At 42.2% G+C, this 22,352-nt stretch overlaps 1 long non-coding RNA gene across 1 annotated transcript in view; it reads right to left on the bottom strand.

Moving 5' to 3' along the window:
- LOC134350532 (uncharacterized) overlaps positions 1–22,352 on the bottom strand; it is a 58,824-nt gene that overhangs the window by 13,196 nt on the left and 23,276 nt on the right. The gene's annotated exons all lie outside the window — the stretch shown is intronic.

The following is a 22,352-nucleotide window of genomic DNA, read 5'->3' as shown; positions in this document are numbered from 1 at the left end:
TATACCTTTTTCAATCACTTCCCCTCCCACTACCAAAATCATTTTTTGATATATATCAAAATAGTATTTTGAGTAAATTCATTTGGAATAATAAAAAATGTAGACTGAGACTTGGGCTGCTATACCTGCCTTATGAAAGGGGAGGGCTACGGCTCCCAAACCTGAAATGATATTATTGGTCTGTTCAGTTATGTTCTGCAATGTTTTATTTATCAATGGAGGCCCTTCCGACCTGGGTGAATATTGAACAGGCATCAGTACCAAACCTCCCATTAAAGCTCTATCTATACTCTGCAGACCCAAGAAATCTGAAAAGAACAACCGAGAACTCTTTCCTCAAAACTACTACTGACATCTGGTATAAAGCACATCAGCATATTAAAGATACTCCTCCCATCTCTGGCTTCTCCCCTGTATGGGGCAATACATACTTCAGGGCAGAAAGAGCAGATGGTGGTTTCAGAATCTGGGCAGACAAAGGTGTGCAGAAAATTGAGGACCTTTATATGAATGTCACTGAAACCAAGCATGCAAGTACAGCAGGCAGTGAAGAAGGCTAATGGCATGCTGGCCTTCATAACAAGGGGAATTGAGTATAACAGCAAAGAGGTCCTTCTGCAGCTGTATAGGGTCCTAGTGAGACAACACCTGGAGTACTGTGTGCAGTTTTGGTCTCCAAATTTGAGGAAGGACATTCTGGCTATTGAGGGAGTGCAGCGTAGGTTCACAAGGTTAATTCCCGGGATGGTGGGACTGTCATATGTTGAAAGATTGGAGCAACTGGGCTTGTATACTCCAGAATTTAGAAGGCTGAGAGGGGATCTTATTGAAACATATAAGATTATTAAGGGATTGGACACGCTGGAGGCAGGAAGCATGTTCCCGCTGCTGGGTGAGTCCAGAACCAGAGGCCATAGTGTAAGAATAAGGGGTAGGCCATTTAGAACGGAGTTGAGGAAAAACTTTTTCACCCAGAGAGTGGTGGATACATGGAATGCTCTGCCCCAGGAGGCTGTGGAGGCCAAGTCTCTGGATGCTTTCAAGAAAGAGATGGATAGAGCTCTTAAAGATAGTGGAATCAAAGGTTATGGGGATAAGGCAGGAACTGGATACTGATTGTGGATGATCAGCCATGATCACAGTGAATGGCGGTGCTGATTTGAAGGGCCAAATGGCCTACTTCTGCACCTATTGTCTATTGAATGGTAATCTTATTACATTTGATCAATTGTGTCAGATAGACCATATTCCTAAAAGATACTTTTTTAAGTATTTGCAACTGAAACATTCCATACTATCAAAATATAAGCATTTAATATCTGAACCACCACTATCACATCTTGAAAATCTCATACTTCTAAACCTAAAGGGAGGAGTCAGATTTCTTTATTCCATACAGCTTTGATGTCATATGATAAGGAGTCCACCATTGACTGGCTGGAGGCATGGAGACCAGATGTTCAAGAGGACATACAAGAAACTGGGTGGGAAATGGCATGCTTAAAAGCCCAAAAACAATCAATTAATATGAGACTGAAGCTATTACAATACAAATGGTTAATGAGAACTTATATCACCCAGGTCAAACTGAACCGTTGGACCCCTGACATCCCGGACACTTGTGTTAAATGTTTAGAAGAAAAGAGTACTCTGTTTCACTGTGTATGGGACTGTCCAAAATTTAAAAAAATACTGGAAAACAGTTGTTCAGACTATATCTGAGATTGTTGGAGTAAAGGTGCCTCACCAAGCAAAATGTGTGTACTAGGTATATATCCAAAGGACTTTACTGTTAGTTCAAAACAGTCAACTTTAATTGACTTTGGACTCCTACAGGCCAGGAGAATGATAGCTTTATCCTGGAGAAAAATGGATATACCTTTGATACATGTATGGGTGAAGGAGATGGCATCTTACACTGACTGTATTGGAGAGACTGACTTACATAACCAGCGGAAGGGGAGGAGAATTTGAAAATGTGTGGAAACCTTTATTGGAGTTTCTTGGACGTCAAGGTGCACAGTCATTTTGAAATAGCTGTGTGTTGTTAAGTGCTTCTACGGTTTTTTTTCTGATGTGTTTTTATTTTATTTGTTTGTTAAATATGTGAAGTATGTGAAATGTTCTATTTCTTTCCCTTTGATGATTGTGAAAAACATGAGGACACGTTTCACTATTTAGTTAGTCCAATAAGAGGAGGGGCTGTACTGGATCTGGAATTGGGTAATGAGCTTGGCCAGGTGACTAATCTTCCAGTGGGGGAGCAGTTAGGGAACAGTGACTGCAACTTCATAGCTATAGATAAGACCATAAGATATCGGAGCAGAATTCGGTCATTTGACCCATTGAGTCTGCTCTGCCATTTCATCATGGCTGATCCATTTTTCCTCTCAGCTCCAATCTCCCAGTCTCCTACTTCCACCCCCACCCCTTCATGCAGTAACCAATCGAGAATCTCTAAACCTCTACCTTAACTATACATAAAGACTCAGTTTCCACAGCTGCCTGTGGCAAAGAATTCCACAGATTCACCACTCCCTGGCTAAAGAAATTCCTCCTCTCTTTAGTTCTAAAAGGACGCCACTCTATTCTGAGGCTGCTTTCACTGGTCTTAGACATTCCCACCACAGTAAACATCCTTTCTACACCCACTCTTTCAAGGCCTTTCACTATTCAATAGGTTTCAATTAGGTCACCCATCCTGGAATCATTTTTGTGAACCTCCTTTGAACCCTCTCCAGTTTCAGCAAATCCTTTCTAAGATAAGGCACCTAAAACTGCTCACAATACTCCAAGTGAGACTTCAGCAGTGTTTTATAAAGTTTCAACATTATATCCTTGCTTTTATATTCTAGTCCTCTTGAAATGAAGGCTAACATTGCATTTGCCTTCCTCACCACAGACTCAACCTGCAAATTAACTTTTAAGGAATCCTGCACAAGGACTCCCAAGTCCCTTTGTGCCTCAGATTTTTGTATTTTTTCTCCATTTAGAAAACAGTCAACCCTTTCAGTTCTTCTACCAAAGTGCATGACCGTATACTTCCCGACACTGTATTCCATCTGCCACTTCTTTGCCCATTTTCCTAATCTGTCTCAGTCTTTCTGCAGCATTTCTATTTCTTCAAAACTACCTGCCTCTCCACCTATCTTCATATTGTCAGCAAACTTTGCAACAAAACCATCAATTCCACCAAAAAAGTTACTGACATATAACGTAAAAAGAATCGGTCCCAACACAGACCTCTGTGGAACACCATTAGTCACCAGCTGCCAACCAGAAAAGGCTCCCTTTATTTCCACTCTTTGTCTCCTGCCAATCAGACACCGTTTTAACCACGCTAGAATCTTTCCTGTAATACCACAGGCTCATAGCTTGTTAAGCAGCCTCATGTGTGACACCTTGTCAAAGGCCTTCTAAAAATCCAAGTACACAACATCAACCAATTCTCCTTTGTCTATCCTGCTTGTTATTTCTTCATAGAATTCCAACAGATTTGCCAGGCAAGACTTTCCCTTGAGGAAACCATGCTGACTATGTGCCTTCAAGTATCCTGAAACCACATCCTTAACAACCAACACCAACATCTTCGCAACCAATGAGGTCAAGCTAACTGGCCTATAATTTCCTTTTTTCTGCCTCTCTCCCTTCTTGCAGAGTGGAATAATATTTGCAATGTTCCAGTCTTCTGGAACCATCCCAAAATCTTGTAATTCTTGAAAGATCATTAGTAATGCCTCCACAATCTCTTCAGCCACCTCTTTCAGAACCCTGAGGTGTACAACATCTAGTTCAGGTGACTTATCTACCTTCAGACCTTTCAGTTTCCCAGGAATCTTCTCTCTTGTAATGGCAACTTCACACACTTCATGACCCCGACACTTGGAAATTCCACCATACTTCTAGTGTCTTCCACAGTGAAGACTGATGCCAACAGAGTCACACCACTCTCTCTGCCTTCCTGCCTATCCTTTTGATACAATGTATATGCTTAGACATTAAACTCGTAGCTATAATCTCCCTTCAGCCATGATTCAGTGATGCTTACAACATCGTATTTGCCAATCTGTAACTGTGCTACAAATTCATCGACCTTATTCCATATACTGTACTGCATGTTTTTGTATATAACACCTTTAGTCCTGTATTCACCCTTTTCAATTTTTTCCTCCTTTTGCCTTTTACATTGCAACTCATCCTGTTGACTGCAATTTTGCCCTATCATCAGTCTCTCCTTGCTAGGAATCACATATACATTACCTCTGTTTGTAAACCAACTACCTCATCTTTAACACTATCACTTCAGTTCCCATTCCCCTACCAAATTAGTTTAAATCCATCCGACTCACTCTAGCCAACCTGCCCTCAAGGATATTTTACCAAGGAGGTCCAATAGGGATAACAATGGACCTTGTAGGAGAGCAAGTACAAGAGCATTATGCAGGAACTAGGGAGTGTTAATTGGGAACAAATGGATGGGCAAGTCCACATCCAACATGTGGAGGGCATTTTAAACCAACTGCACAAAGTACAGGACAGGTATGTTCCAGTCAGAAGGAAGGACAAGGGTAGCAAGGTAAGAGAACCTTGGATGTGGAGGAGGGTGATCAATTTTATCAAAAAGGGAAAAGGAAAAGTATGTAAAGCTTAGGAAGTTAGAATCAAACAGAGCCCTGGAGGATTATAATGAAGCCAGAAAAGAACTCAAGAAAGGAATTAGGAAAGCCAAGAGGGGCCATGAAAAGTCCTTGACATGTAGGATTCTATACGTATGAGGGGTGATTGATAAGTTTGTGGCCCAAGGTAGAAGGAGTCAATTTTAGAAAACCTAGGCACATTTATTTTTCCTACGTTTACACATTTAGTCCAGTGGCTGTGGAGCATATGGATCCCTTCTTTGTAGAAGTCGGCGTCTTGGACTTCCAGAAGTGGTTCACAGCAGGGGTGATTGATAAGTTCGTGGCCTAAGGTAGAAGGAGATGTTATTAACTTCAGACTTCCTGCATTTTCACTCAAAGAGTTGAACGAGTGAACTGCACATGCATGTAACAAGAACTGTATACCTCATCTCCTTCTACCTTAGGCCACAAACTTATCAATCACCCCTGCTGTGGACCACTTCTACAAAGAAGGGATCCGTATGCTCCACGACCACTGGGCTAAGTGTGTACATGTAGGAGGGGACTATGTCGAAAAATAAATGTGCTAGGTTTTCTAAAATTGACTCCTTCTACCTTAGGCCATGAACTTATCAATCACCCCTCGAACATCAAGAGCAAGAGGATAACTAGGGAGAGGGTGGGACCTCACAAGGATAAAGGGGACAGGGGGCATTTGCTTGGATGCAAATGATGTTGTTGAGGTCCATACTGAATAATTCACATCAATACATACCAAGGAGAAGGATGTGCAGGATATAGAGATCACTGCCAAGCATATTAATATGCTAGGGCATTTCAAGGTAAAGGAGGAGGCAGTATTGGGTCTCTTAAAGAGTATTATGGTGGATACAACTCCAGGGGCTGATGAGACATACCTCAGTTTATTGAGAGGCAAGGGGAGAAATTACTGGGGCATTAACAAATATGTCTGTATCCTCTCTAGCCACAGGCGAGGTTGTTCTACTGTTCAAGAAGGGAACCAGGCATAATCCTGGAAACTATAGACTGGTAGGGAAATTACTGGACAGAATTCTCCGGGACACGATTTATGAGGATTTGGAAAACCATGGCCTAATTAGGGAGAGCCAGCAGGACTTTCTCCAAGGCAAGTCGTACTTCTCTGAGTTTTTTTTGATGAGGTGACAAGGGTGATTGTTGAAATTAGAGCTGTGGATGTTGTCTACATGGATTTTAGTAAGGTGTTTAACAAGGTCTCTCATGGGAGGCTCATCCAGAAGATTAAGATGCATGGGATCAAAGGTGAATTGCCTGTTTGGGTTCAGAACTGGCTTGCTGATAGAAGATAGAGGATAGTGGTCAAAGAGACTTATTCTAGCCAGATGTCTGATTAGTGGTGTTCCACAGGGATCTGTACTGGCACCTCTGCTGTTTGTGATGTATCTAAATAACCTGGATGAAAGTATAGATGATTGGGTTAGTAATTTGCAAATGATACGAAGATTGGTGGTGTAGTGGTAAGTGTAGATAACTGACAAAGAATACAATGTGACATAGATAAGTGGCAGATGTGGATGGAGAAGTGGCAGATGGCATTTAACCCTGCCAAATGTGAAGTGCTGCACCTTGGGGGTAAAATGTAAATAGACAGTATTCTGTTAAGTGTAAGACCTTTAACAATGTTGATGAGCAGAGGGATCTTGGGATCCAAGTCATAGCCCCCTGAAAGTGGCTACACAAGTTGATAGGTGGTTAAGAAGGCATATGATATGTTTTCCTTTATTATTTAAGGCATTGAGTTTAAAAGATAGGAAGTTATGCTGCAGCTTTATAAAACTCTAGTTAGGCCCATCACAACTATTGCATGCAGTTCTGGTTGCCCAGTTATAGGAAGGATGTTGAGGCTTTAGAGAGGGTGTATAGGAGGTTTAGCAGGATGTTGCCTTGATTAGAGGGCATGTGCTATAATGAGAGATTGGACAAACTTTGGTTGTTTTCTCTGGAGTGCTGGAGACTGAGGAGAGATCTGAGATCGTGAGAGGTATAGACAGAGTAGACATACAGCATCTTTTCCCAGGGTTGAAATGTACAATACCAGAGTGCATGCATTTAAAGTGGGTGGGGGGGATAATCTTAAAGTAATGTTAGGGGCAATTTCCCCCCTCCCCACAGAGAGTGGAGGGTGCCTGGAATTTGTTGCCTGAGCTGGTAGTAGAGGCAGACTAAAAGTATTAGGGACTTTTAAGAGACTTTAAGACAGGCACAAGAATGAGAGATATGGACATTGTGTAAACATAAGGGATTAGTTTAGTTGGTTATTTGTTTACTGATTTATTTGGGTCAATGCTACATTGTGGGCCAAAAGGCCTGTTCCTGAGCTGTACCATTCTATGTTCAATGAATTATAACATTTTCAGTCATTGTTATTACTTTCACCTGAACTAACAGTTGAATCCTTCTGTATACTTACTAGTCTCTTAATACTGACAACTTTCTCTATTTTTCTGAGAATCTCTCATATTCTCCACATTACTTCTTGCCACTTTCTTGCCCAAGTGCTAAGCCATCTCTATTCCCATACACTATCCTTCTATTCTCTTCACAACTCACTTTGCCAGTTTAATGGAGAGTTTATTTTTCTTCCTTCAGTGTGTTTCATTACCCCTTTAAAAAGCAACAGCAGCAGGTTTTGCTGCCCAGGCTGATACAGGGAGGTGCGACATATTAACTAAAGCATGTGTCACACCTGCCTATAACATACACTTAAAATCTTCTCCATATCATAAAAGCTGAATTTTAGCACTGCTAGCACAAACACCCCGAATCTGGTGAAGGCAAAATCACATGGATGTAATAACTTCTGTTTGAGAACCCCATGACTTTTCTTCAAGGATCCCTCTATGAGGTTGAAAAGCTTGAAGAAATAGTATTTCTTGCCGGAGGACTGTAGCTGTGGATTCATCTACTGTTTGGAGGTGATTGAGCTGGTAAACATTTAAAACAGATGATGTCACGGTCACCATAATAAGAAAGTGACTAGCGCATGTGATGCTCTCAAATACCAGAATTATGAGTAGACAGGTCATTAGAACAATTAAATGCAGTGCCAGAAACAATCAATTAGACTGGCCTGATCCAGCAGCTGACTACATTGCTCTGATGATATGAACACTCTGCCTCCAAACTAACTTCTAACAGAAGGGAAACTGAAGTATTTGAGCTGGTGGCCGAAGGTGTTGGAGCAAGCACTGTACATCTTCATCTTTGATATGTTGGTGTTTGATTCATCTCCTTGCCAGATTAAAATTCCTGAATATCTGGAAGGATGAAAGCACAAGCATATCAATGTGATGGTGATTTGCTTACACCAAAAGACAGCAGTGGGATGCAAGTAATTAGGCACAAGAATATTGTTATTTTCAATGTTTAATATCTCTGATGCAGGCATCCAACACTTTTGCTGCTGCTCTAAACGTGGCTGGTCCAGTAGGCTGAGATGCTGCAGCCCTGTTCGTTTTCTGTAATATGATAGCTGGTGGCACTGATTTCTGTGGCATTACCTCCCGCAAGAGAAAGAGGGATATGTTGCATAATTTGTTTGATGACGTAACTATTAGGACTGAATTACTAGCAGTCTTGGAAGATGAAAGATGTGTCTGAGGTTTAGAGTACATCTCTTCTGAAATGACCCTTGCAATGGCTTCTACCACAATTAAGGAGTGTAGACCATTTTAAGCTGCAAAAGCAAGCTTGAACTTATATTAGCTTGTAATGAATCGGGCTCCATGATACAGCCAGTAAGACTGTTTTAATGATGCATACTTGCCAAATAGCAATAAACCAGCTTGAATTTTGTTTTTGGCCTGCAATGACTGCATATATTGCACATTTTCTAGCACGATGCAGCTTGCTCCCTTACAAATCTTCAAAGTAAACATAGCAGCATTGTTGCAAATAAGGAACTGATGAAGTGAGTGTTTTTTGAAAGAGATTTTGGAAGATGAGGAATGGAAAAGAAGTCTAGCAGGCACTCAGAAGCCTCAATTATTTTACAAGAATATCTTCCTCCTCCTTTATCTTTATTATCATGGTTCACAAAAAGGTAGATGTCCTTGTTATTTAAAGTGAAAAACATCATCTTTGGTGGATTGCGTCTTACCCCAATTTTTCCTGCAAAACCATTGTTATTTAGGGGAAAGCTAAAAGATAACAGAAAGTGTAAACTTGAAGAAACATGTGTCAGAATAGTCCTTTACATTGGCAATGAAAATATAAACAATTAACATTGGGAGTGATGGACAGCTGTAACAAAAGAGCAGAAGTTACTAGTCATGCACTATATTTGCACACAGCGACAGTTTGGCTATTGGACCAAGATCAACAATCCAGAGACAAGTTTAATTCCCACTATATAGAATTTAAATTCCATATACATTTACTTTAAAATCTAGAGATAGTAATGATAGCCTCAAAATTCTCAGATATTCTTAATAACAATCTAGTTATTTAAGTACAGAAAATCTGTCATTCTAACCTGATTGAGTATATATGTAACTCCATACCTACAGTGAAATGGTTGACTCAATGCTAAGTGAAATAGTCCACAAGTTCCTCAGTTGTACTATAACCAGTTAAAGCAGAAAGCTAATAAAGCTAATGAACTAATTCACCAAGATTGACCCAGACACTAAATTAGGCCATAGCAAAGTGCTCCTTCAGAAGCATCTGTGACACAAGGTCTAAATTTGATATGTTGTACCACACCCGAGCTAAACAAAAGACTGATATAGACATATTCACAAAATCACAACTCTTAGACATGTTAAACTCCTCCACCACAATTGTTGTCCCATTGGCAGTGGTACATTGGTGTACCTATGGGTGGGAACAGCCTTGGGTGTCCTCAATAGTGATCTCAGATTCCACAAGGTAAACATGAACAAGGAAACATTCTCCTGATTATCACCCACTAGCCTCCCTCACCTGATAAACAAATGTTCCTCCAGATTACAAAAGACTTGAAAATTCATTTCAAGTAGCAAAGTAAATTGTTCTCTATATGGGGAGCTGCTATGCCTACCACCAAGGTTGGTGATAATTTAAGGCATCCGTTAGTCTTGCGAGACCATGGATCTGCACCTGGAAAGTCTTCACTCCCCAGAGCACAGGCCTGGGCAAGGTTGTATGGAAGACCAGCAGTTGCCCATGCTGCAAGTCTCCCCTCTCCACGACACCAATGTTGTCCAAGGGAAGGGCATTAGGACCCATACAGCTTGGCACCAGTGTCATCACAGAGCAATGTGTGATTAAGTGCCTTGCTCAAGGACACAACACGTTGCTTCCGCTGGGGCTCGAACTCACAACCTTCAGGTCGCTAGTCCAATGCCTTAACCACTTGGCCACTTGCCATTAAGTCCAGTAGGATAGAACTACAAGACTGCATTTGTGATAGGCAATGAGTGAACCAACATGAGGGATAAAGTTAGCTAATATCTTCAGCAATCTACATGCAGCTGATGCATCCAGCTACCCACCCTTTGTCATTCTATGGGATTACCATCACCAACTTCCCCTTTCTCAACATCTTGGGAGCCTCCATTGATCATAAACAACTGGATCAGCCATACAAATTATTGAGCCTGCAAGAGCAACTGGGTATCTTGCAGTAACTTGTGTCACTTACCTGGATGAGTGAAACTCAATCAACTCTCAAGCAGTTTGCCTCCATCCAGAAGGAAAAAAAACCATGTACATTTGCACTCAATCCCACTCCCTAAATATTCATGTTGCACAGGTGGTACAGCTGAGCTTCACATCTCCAGTGACTTAGGTTCAATTCTAGCCTCAAAGAATTGTGAACTGGCGACTGTACAAAAGCCTTAAGTATGTAGCTGAATGGTAGAACCTGGGGGAAGTTGAAGGGAATGCGGAGAGATAGTTTTATAAATAAAAATAGTGGGGATGGATTATTCTATAAGACATCATAAACTTGGCATCTCGGCACCATAAGGAATTATGGAATCTGCAGTTATTTACCAAGTCTACTCCCACAGCAACCCGTCAACCCCACAACCTCAACCACCCAAGAGAAAGAAATGTATATGGGGACCCTGTCACCAACAGATTGGGCTTCCAAGTTGCAAAATTTCCTGGTCCTTCTTTGTTGCCAGATGAAACACTAGAATTCTTGTTCCAACAACAACCTTCAACAGAATAACTACTTATCGTGAAGCAGCTCAGCACCATCTTTGCAAGGGCAATCAAATCCAGCCAATAAATGCTACCTCAGTTACTGAAAAACAAATAAATAAAAAGGAAACCATACCTCGACCTTTTACTACAGTACATAGTGTTAATTTGACAAGCTTTTATTGGAGGATAATATTTGGTGTCCAAGGAAGAAAAACAAAGGGAGTATCTGGTTTGTGGTAGAGAGGCTACAAATTCTGCATCTTTTGTATGTTGGTACCTCCACTAACAGCAATTACTAGTACAATTTTACAACTTGTTCTTCCATTTTAGCAAGGTGTCTCTACAAAATCAGCTATCTGATTGCCACCTGGGAGACATTCTTTAAATGCCAACCCTCAGCTAATTCCATTTTTTTAAAAAGCTGGATAAACTTACACATCTGACTGAAATTCAAGACACAGGAGAAGGCATTCCATGCAGAAATTTGCACTCCTTATGAAGAACAGACCTTTAGAGGAGCTGCAGAGGCAAAATGTCTCAGTCAGGAGAGATTGTACACTGATGTGTTGCTGTTTAGGTATGCACATTTGATCAGCTACCACTGCACCAATGAGATAACAGACAATAGAGTTAAGAACTACCTCAATTCTATCATGGCTTCAATAAAGAAAAAAATATCCCAAGGGGTTTTACAGAAACACATCAAGCAAACGGAATTGACACAAAGGTACCAAAATTATGTTCAGTCAAAGAGAAAAAGAAGAAAGTTTATGAAACTTCTTGAAGGGGGGAAAGGAAGATAGACGTACCCTCCTCATTTTCAAATGTGGGGTTGGGAAGAAAATATGAAAAATGTATTCCTTACCATTAACATGGCCAAGATTAGGATATTCAAGAATTCAGAAATCCCCAATTACCAGCAAGCTCCCAATTGCGCTCTGCCACTGGATTCTGCATGGTCTTGTGGCACAGCAGCAGCATGAAGGAATTCTCCAGCATTTATCCTAGAAAATCTATTTTTGTATCCTGTACTATGACCTCATTCTCTTCCATAGAAATATTAGAACAGCAAGGACATTATTTAATTATTTGTATTTGTGGTATTGATTATAATTATCTAAAATTATTTGAGTTGTTAACAGACTTTTTTTAAAAAGATGTCCACTTTTTAAATTGCAATTGATTATTTTATGTTGAAGAGCTTTTGAATACGTGTGAGGAATAGCTAAATGCATTGAAAATGCTTGGCACCTTTCTCTGGTAGCAATACTGAGAAAATAGGTCTGTAGGCAGAGCTTACGATTGCTTGCATATCCTGATTCTATTTTACAAGTTCTGGTATAGTCCAGTGCTTTGCTGCTAAATCCCCGGATGGTTTCAGTCAATATAATTACCTTTCTGAATGTAGACAATTTTAACATGGTATCAGCAGAGTCAATCTATTTTCTTCATCTTTCAAACTTCAGTCCGGTCCACCATTCCTGAACCTGCCCATACTTAATACTTTGCAGAGGAGTAGAATTAAATACTTTAAGTCCTGACTTTTTTTTAGGTTATCTTGAGAAGGCTATTTTATTCCTTGAGTCAGTTCAACTTCCTTTCTCTGTGCTGTATAAATATGGCTGTTACACTGTAATGGTTCTCTATGCTATCGCTCCTTGCCTGGACCGCATTTTGGCAAATCGGACCACCTGGCTGTCCTCCTACTACTGAATCTAGAGCCTAAAGAGCAAGGCTCCAGAGATCAGGTTAGCTAAGAGCTGGTTGCAGGAGACAGAGGAATGATTACAGGGTTGCTCTGAGTCAGTGGACAGGGTTGTATTCAAACAATCTGAGGATCTTAATGACTACACCTGAGTTGTAACAGACTTTATTAAAGCAGCTGGAGGTGTGTGTGTCCCCACAAAATCATTCAGACTCTTCCCCAACCAGAAGCTCTGATGAACCACGAATCTGAAATTTAATGTGGGCCAGATCAGAGGCATTGAACTCTGGAGATCAAGAATGCTACAGGATCTCTGGAAAGCCTTCTCATGGGCAAAGTGGAGATTCTGGACTAAACTGGAATCAACAAGGGATGCTTGACAGCTGTGTCAGGGTTTGAATGCCATAACCTCATATGAAGTTAAATCAAGCAGAGAAACAAAGAAAACCTACTGCACAATACAGGCCCTTCAGCCCACAATGCTGTGCCAAACAAGTCCTTACTTTAGAAATTACCTCGGGTTACCCATAGCCCTCTTTTTCTAAGCTCCATGCACCTATCCAATAGTTTCTTAACAGACCCTATTGTATCCGTCTCCACAACTGTCACCGGTAGCCCATTCCACGCACTGTCTGCGTAAAAATCTTACCCCTGACATCTCCTCTGTACCTACTTTCTAGCACCTTAAAACTGTGCCCTCTCGTGCTTGCCCTTTCAGCCCTGGGAAAAAGCCTCTGACTATCCACACGGTCAATGTCTCTCATCATCTTATACACCTCTATCAGGTCACCTCTCATCCTCCGTCGCTCCAAGGAGAAAAGGCCAAGTTCACTCAACCTCTTCTGATAAGGCATGCTCCTCAATCTAGGCAACATCCCTGTAAATCTCCTCTGCACCCTTTCTATAGTTTCCACATCCTTCCTGTAGTGAGGTGACCAGAACTGAGTACCCCATGTGGGGTCTGACCATGGTCCTATATAGCTGTAACATTACCTCTCAGCTCTTGAACTCAATCCCACAGTTGATGAAGGCCAATACACCGTATACTTTCTTAACCACACAGTCAATCTGTGCAGCAGCTTTGAGTGTCCAATGGACTCAGAACCCAAGATCCCTCTGATCCTCCACACTGCCAAGAATCTTACCATTAATACTATATTCTGTCATCATATTTGATGTACCAAAATGAACCACCTCACACTTATATGAGTTGAACTCCATCTGCCACTTCTCAGCCCAGTTTTGCATCCTATCGATATCCTGCTGTAACCTCTGACAGCCCTCCACACTATCCACAACAACCCCAACCTCTGTGTCATAAGCAAATTTACTAACTCATCTTTCCACTTCCTCATCCTGGTCATTTATAAAAATCATGAAGAGAAGGAGTCCCAGAACAGATTCCTGAGGCACACCACTGGTCACCAACCTCCATGCAGAATATGACCTGTCTACAATCACCCTTTGCCTTTGGTAAGCAAGCCAGTTCTGGCTCCACAAAGCAAGGTCCCCTTGGATCCCACGCCTCTTTACTTTCTCAATAAGCCTTGCATAGGGTACCTTATCGAATGACTTGTTGAAATCCATATACATCTACTGCTCTACCTGCATCAATGTGTTTAGTCACATCCTCAAAAAAATTCAATCAGGCTCATAAGGCACGACCTGACTTTGACAAAGCCATGCTGACTATTCCTAACCACATTATGTCTCTCCAAATGTTCATAAATCCTGCCCCTCAGGATCTTCTCCATCAACTTACCAACCACTGAAGTAAGACTCACTGGTCTATAATTTCCTGGGCTATATCTACTCCCTTTCTTGAATAAGGGAACAACATCCGCAACCCTCCAATCCTCCGGAACCTCTCCTGTCCCCATCGGTGATGTGAAGGTCACTGCCAGAGGCCCAGCAATCTCCTCCCTCACTTCCCACAGTAGCCTGGGGTATAGCTCGTCCGGTCCCGGTGTCTTATCCAACTTGATGCTTTCCAAAAGCTCCAGCACATCCTGTTTCTTAATGTCTATATGCTCAAGCTTTTCAGTCCACTGTAAGTCATCCCTACAATCGCCATGTTCCTTCTCCATAGTGAATACTGAAGCAAAGTATTCATTAAATACCTCTGCTACCTCCTCCAGTTCCATACACACGTTTCCACTGTCACACTTGATTGGTCCTATTCTCTCATGGTACACCACGGTTCCTGTCCCCCACCATCCATTCCCTGTCTCATTGGAACACACCTATGCTGAACGCCACGCAAATATCCCCTGAACATTTGCCACATTTCTGCCGTACATTTTCCTGAGAACATCTGTTCCCATTTATGCTTCCAAGTTCCTGCCTGATAGCTTCATATTTCCCTTACTCCAATTAAACACTTTCCTAACTTGTCTGTTCCTATCCCTCTCCAATGCTATGGTAAAGGAGATAGAATTGTGATCACTATCTCCAAAATGCTCTCCCACTGAGAGACTTGACACATGACCAGGTTCATTTCCCAATACCAAATCAAGTACAGCCTCTCCTCTTGTAAGCTTATCTACATATTGTGTCAGGAAATCTTCCTGAACACACCTAACAAACTCCACCCCATTTAAACCCCTTGCTTGAGGGAGATGCCAATCAATATTTGGGAACTTAAAATCTACCACCACGACAACCCCGTTATTATTACACCTTTCCAGAATCTGTCTCCCTATTTGCTTCTCAATATCCCTGTTACTATTGGGTGTTCTATTAAAAACACCCAGTAGAGTTATTGACCCCTTCCTGTTCCTAACTTCCACCCACAGAGACTCCATAGACAATCCCTCCATGACTTCCTCCTTCCTGTTCCTAACTTCCACCCACAGAGACTCCATAGACAATCCCTCCATGACTTCCTCCTTCTCTGATCAACAGTGCCACACCCCCACCTCTTTTGCCTCCCCCCCGTCCTTTCTGAAACATCTAGAGCCTGGCACTATAACTAGCCACTCCAGCCCCTGAGCCATCCAAGTCTCTGTAATGGCACAACATTGTAGCTCTAAGTACTGATCCACGCTCTAAGCTCATCCGCTTTGTTCATGATACTCCTTGAGCTGAAACAGACGCATCCCAAACCATCAGTCTGAGCGCATCCCTTCTCTATCACCTGCCTATCCTCCTTCTCACACTGCCTACAATCTTTCTCTATCTGTGAGCCAACTGCCCCTTCCTCTGTCTCTTCAGTTCAGTTCCCACCCCCCAGCAATTCTAGTTTAAACTCTCCCTAATAGGCTTAGCAAACCTCTTTGCCATTATATTGGTCTCCCTCGGATTCAAATGCAAACCGTCCTTTTTGAACTGGTCACACCTGCCCCAAAAGAGGTCCCAATGATCCAGAAATCTGAATCCCTGCCCCCTGTTCCAATCCCTCAGCCATGCAGTTATCATCCACCTCACTGTATTCCTATACTCACCGTCACGTGGCTCAGGCAGTAATCCCGAGATTACTACCTTTGAGGTCCTGCTTCTAAACTTCCTTCCTAACTCCCTGTAGTCTGTATTCAGGACATCCTCCCTCTTCCTACCTATGTTGTTGGTACCAATATGTACCATGACCTCTGGCTGTTCACCTTCCCACTTCAGGATATCATGGACAGTCAAAAACATTCTGGACCCTGGCACCTGGAAGGCAAACTACCATCTGTGTTTCTTTCCTTCATCCACAAAACCGCCTGTCTGACCCCCTAACTATAGAGTCCCCTATCACTGCTGCCATCCTCTTCCTTTCCCTACCCTTCTGAGCCAGAGGCAGTTGTTGCTTCCCCCAGGTAGGTCCCCCACCCAACAGTACTCAAACAGGAGTGCTTATTGTTAAGGGGACAGTCATTGGGGTACTCTCTAGTATCTGACTATTGCCCTTCCTTCTCCTGACTGTTACTCACTTATCTGCCTCCCAAGGCCCTGGTGAGACCACTTGCCTATAGCCTCTTCACTCTTCCTGACCAGACAAAGGTCATTGAGCTGCATTTCCAGTTCACTAACCCAGTCCCTAAGGAGCTGCAGCTCATCACACCTGGCACAGATGTGGCCATCTGGGAGGTTGAGAGTCTCCTGGACATCCCACATCTAATACCCAGTACAGAACTCCGGCCTCACAGACATACCTCCTATTCCTATTCTTCACAAGTAACTTACCTCGCCTCAACCCATTATCGCCAAAGCCCCATTGAGCCAAAAACCCTCCTACTCTGACTCCCTCTACTGCAAAGCCCACTCTATAAAGCTGTCTTCTTTTAAAACTCTTCCCAGTGGTCTAACTCGCTGATGTCCACAGGCCTGTGCAGTCGTGCCTCAATCTGCAACATGAGGAACAGCAGAGCTTCCCTTCCAGATGAACTCAATGCCTTCTACGCTTGCTTTGACTGCCTAATCATGGGGGAATCATTGCACACCCCCAGATCTCCTATGATCCTTTGTTCTCAGTATCTGAAGACGGCATGTCGGCTGCCTTCAAGAGGGTGAACCCAAGGAAAGCATCCTGTCCAGATGGGTTACCTGCCCAAGTACTGAAGACCTGTATTGACCAACCGGCTGGTGTATTCAAGGATATCTTCAACCTCTTGTGGTATCCAGTTGCTTCAAGCAGGCTTCAACCATACCAGTGCCCAAGAAGACCTTGGTAACCTGCTTCAATGGCCATCCACTTGAAGGATTCTATCATATTATTTCATGCTCTCGTTATTTATTGCTGTTTATTTACATTTGCACAGTTTGTTGTCTTCTATGCTCTACTTGATCTTTCACTGATCCTGTTATAGATTTGCTGAGTATAACCCACAGGAAAAAGAATCTCAGGGTTGTATGTGGTGACATACATGTACTCTGTAATAAAACTTGGTTTGAACTTTGCACCATTTTAAGCCTCAATATCATACACATGTGAAAAGATCAACCAAAAACAATGTTACAAATTAAATCTGACCAAGATCTTATACAAGCATGAAACAATCAGCTTCCCTATGAATGAACCTCAAAGTTATTTATGTTGAAGCTTTTGATTTACCACATTCTTTGTGTACTCAGAGATCTTTCCTAAAATGCTGAAGGATTGCTTTCTCAGTTCTTTTTTTGTGCTATTTCCTGAAGATAAACACGAGAATGTTAAGTATTTACTTTGCTCTCAGTATAACACTGCACTTATTCAAATTAAACATCATTTGCCCATCATGAGCTCAATCAGCCACTGCATTAACTTTTGCCTGAAGCAGTCCAGCAGTCTACAGACCATCTGAAAATGCATTTTGCATCATTCAGTACTCGCAGTAAAAACATGCATTATAAATTTGAGAAGTAGTTGCATTTTGATGCGTTTGCCCCATTTTGATATGGATGTACCAAGTCTATTCTTAATGAGCTGCAGATAAGATAAAGAAAGCCTGATATGTATCGAGAGATATTAAAACACGAACAGTACACTACAGGAACAGCCCTTCCACATACAATATTTATACTGATCATGATGCCAAAATAAACTAAAACCATTGGCCTCCACAAGTCTGTAATACTCCAACACTCCACTCCTCACTTGTTCATGTGTCTGTCCAAGTGCCTTGTAAACATTGCTAACATAACTGATTCCATCACCTCCTTTGGCAGAGCACTGCAGGAATCTACCACCATGTGTAAAACTAAATCTTGCCTAATAAAATTTCCCACTCTCAGCTTAAAGCTAAGCTCTCTACTATGTGACATTTCCACCCTGGAATATTGACCATTAACTCCATCTATGCCCCTCATAATTTTATAAACTTTTATCAGGTTGTCCTTCAGCATCCAATGTCTAGGCCTTTTTTTAAGAGAGTCTAAATTAGAGAGTATCGGCTATAAGGAAAGTGATTGGAGACTGCTTTCTCAGTCTAGAGTAGGGGCTTCCGGTATCGGTCCACAGCATTAAAGAAAAGTTCCCAACGTTTTTTATGCCATGAACCAATACAATTAAGCAAATTACACAAATGTCACCATATGCAATCCTGAGATCAATTTCTTGCAGGCATACTCAATAAATTTATAGGATAATAACCATAACAGAATCAATGAGAGACCGCACCCAGCAGGACAAGCAACCAATATGCCAAGGCCAAAAAACTGTACAAATAAAAGAAAGAGAAATAACATCAAATAAATAAGTATTGAGAACATGAGATGAAGAATCTTTGAAACCAGTCCATAGGTTGTGGGAATGGTTCAGTGATGGGCGAGTGAAGTCATCCCCTCTGGTTTAAGAACTTGATGGTTGACTGCTAATAACCATTCCTGAATTTGGTGGAGTGGGTCCTGAGGCTCCTGTACCTTCTTCCCGATGGCAGCGGTGCGAAGAGCATGGTGGGGGTCCTTGATGATGGATGATGCTTTCTTGTGACAGCACTCCGTATAGATGTGTTCAGTGGTAGGGAGGGCTTTATCCACCACACATCTATAGAGGTCTGTCAAAGTTTTAGATGTCATGCCGAATCTTTGCAAACTTCTAAGGAAGTAGAGGCACTGCCGTGCTTTCTTCGTAATTGCACTTATGTTCTGGGCCTAGGACAGATCCTCTGAAATGATAATACTGAGGAATTTAATGTTGCTGACCATCTCCACTTTTGATCCCCCAATGAGGACTGGCTCATGAACCTCTAGTTTCCTCCTCCTGAACTCAATAATCAGCTCCATTGTCTTGCTGATATTGAGTGAGTGAGAGGTCATTGTTGCAGCACCACTCAGCAGATTTTCATGCAGAAAGTCTTCTGCACGCTCTTCAAAGACTCTAATCCTTTCTGTAGTGTTGCAATCAGAACAGCACACAGTACGCCATATATGGCCTAACCAAAGGTCTGTACAGCTGCAACATTGACTTCCCGAGTTTTATACTCAACACCCAGATGAATAAAGGCAAGGTAGTCCGTGAGCCAGAAGGGTTGGCCGGCACCATCTGAGGGGAACAATGCGCATAGTGATTTTTGGCAAGGTATACATCTCTAGAGTTAGAAAATATGTGATAGCATTGCACCAGTGGTAGTGTGCTATCATGCATTTTCTAACACTACCCTAAAATAAGCATTTCTGAAAAGTGGCCAATATAAAAGAACCACATATATGTTCAACCTAGTGGTATTCTGTCATCAGTGATCCCTCAACATTGAAATCTGTCACAATGATAGCTGAGTTCAAGCACTTTTCATCAAATGTTGTTATAAAATTCTACATTGAAAACTATGTCACTGGTGGCACTCATAGTACAGTACCCAATTTCAGTAGAGTGAATCATTTCATTTTTAGAAAAATATTTGTCTGTTGTTTATTTTGGAAAAGTCAGTAAAAACCCTAGGACACATATAATCACATGGATTTGTGGAGAATTTATTCAGGAATTCAAATAAGTAATCACTTTTTGTATATATTCCATATTAACATCAGTACAGCAGAAAATGTTACCAATGCCCCCCCCCCACCCGCCAAAAGGTAAAAAACCTCATTTGGAGAGATTTCTGGAGTTTTATCAATGTCATGATATTTTCCATATTGTTGTATCAAATCAATACAATCTTAAGCTTTTGCCATAGCATATAGAATTACAGTACAATAATTCAAACATGGAGTTCCACACGGCCATAACCTAGGCCCCATTTGCCTGTAAGATGAATATATTTAATCAAAGACTGCTTTCCATACTTTGTTTTTCACACTTTCATAACTTATTAATAATCATAATAATTTTCCAAGTCTTCCACGTCTTCATCTGAACTTTCCACATTCTCTGAGGTGGATGCCTGGTTCTCACAGTCTACCAGTCTACACATGTCAGTACACCTGAGGCCATTTGCAACACACATACATCTTGGGAGTGAACATTTTTTTGGACAGTTACTGGCCAGTAGATCCAGGATGGCATCGGGTGCTGGCTGGCCTTCCATCCAGTGCACCACCAACTGTTCAGCTTCCTCTTCACTCTCCATCTTCCATCCTCTACCAATAGGGCTTGGCACTTGTGGGTCCTTCTCCAAACATCTTCTCCATATACCAGACTGGTAGTTGGCTCGCTGTGCATGTTTTGTTAAGCAGTCCTTGCATGGTGGGAGTTGATGACTTTCGATTTCACCTTTTTTGGCACAGAAAATGTGATACCTGAGCTCATTGACCTTGGTGGTTGATGCTTTTGGGGAATACAGGAGACATGTAAATGCCTCCAGTTTGTCCATCAGTTCTGGGGAGAGGTCCCATTCCTGACCCAACTCTTTAAGAATGTGTCCTGAGTTTCCCTATTGCTGGTCAGAAGTTTTAGGGCACGTATTTTCCCTTTGCCTGCAAAAGTACTTACAATGTCTCATCCTGTATATGTGTGCAATCCATTGAGAGCCCTACAAACCTCTATGCCAACAGTGGCAGCAAACTTCCTGATGTCTACAAGCCTTGTAAGGATTCTAGTGCCACACTTCTGGAACAATGGGGCCTCAATCTAGTCACAAAATGCTAAGGACATGATAAAGACATCTGTGTCTTCTGAGCAGATCACTACAGATTGGTATCCCTCTCTTGTGGCATGGGCAGCATGGAGAAGTAGGCAGCCATCTGCTTCTTCTCGTTGACACTGAAGAGCTGACACCTCCTCACTGTCTTGAGATGTGATTCTGTAACATTTGTCATTCACAGTTGCATACAGAATCTTCTCCAGTAGCTTTGCTCTGTACTCTGCCTTCCTCCATTCATGGACTATGAAACTAATAAGACTATTTTTGTTACTGACGTTGGTCAGGAAGCTCCTCCACTGCCTCACCATCTGTGTGCCTGTGATACCTTGCAACTCGTGACCAGTCTCTTCACCCCATAGAGATCTTTCACTATTCTTGATAGAGTTCTCCTTCTATGTGTCGAACACAACATCTATTCTGCTACTCTGACTGCCTTCCCTCACAGCCATACTCAGAATTGTTGTGGCAACATCTCTGAAAGTAACTTGATCACCTTTCACTCTTTGGACCAAGTTCATTCCATCAACCACTGTAGCAGAGTTCCCTGGGAGTTGCTGTTCTACTGCTACATTTTTCTGCAAGGTTGTGGCTAAAGTAGCTTTATTTGTCTTTCTCAGCAATCCTTCTGGTGTGGACAGGGCCCAGGGCAATGGTCCAAGGGGATGAGAAAGGATATCCTCCATACGTAGACTGCGCCCTCGTGCCATCACTATGATGCGTCCAAACAAAGACCTGTCTGCTTTCAAGATGATCGCCCTCCCATTTGATTTCACTTCTCTCTTCTTACACATATCACTGAATGTTTTCAGCTTGTTGGTTTTCATTAGGTCATGGAATTTCTTTGCTGGTGGGTCTTCCTCTAGTCTCTCATCCTTGGAAGTTGCATAGCATTGCTCACCGATCTCATATGCCTTCATCAGGTCGGAGGCAATGTCCTTGGGGGCTGCCTTTGCCGTAGTGATGTTAATTAGGTCCCACTTCTCTGAAAATGGGTTGACCTATTCATGTAATGGGGCTAACCACTGCTGAAACTGCTTCCTCATCTTTCTGGATTCTTGGCTGCTGTAGCTCCGCATGACAAAGCTCTGATTTGTTGCCTTGCACCATCTCCCTTAACTGACCCAGGAATGCACCACGGTGCTCAGCTGCTATGTAGTAACGCTCGATAGCTCCAGCATTCAGGCTGAACCATGATGTGCCTCCAGGAGTCTGTGTGTCTTTGCTCACTGTGGCTTCAATAGCCTGGTCCACAGGGATCTGCCCAAAGGGGTTGTTACTTGACAGCTGCACTGAGAATTGGCCTGTCTTGAAGGCCTCATACACAGAAGGATTCTTCTCTGGGAGGTTCATCATCTGAGC

The sequence above is a fragment of the Mobula hypostoma genome, chromosome 8 (genome assembly GCF_963921235.1).
Source record: "Mobula hypostoma chromosome 8, sMobHyp1.1, whole genome shotgun sequence".
NCBI lineage: Eukaryota > Metazoa > Chordata > Chondrichthyes > Myliobatiformes > Myliobatidae > Mobula > Mobula hypostoma.
Note: the sequence above shows the minus strand (reverse complement) of the source record. Positions and strands in the feature narration are given on the sequence as shown.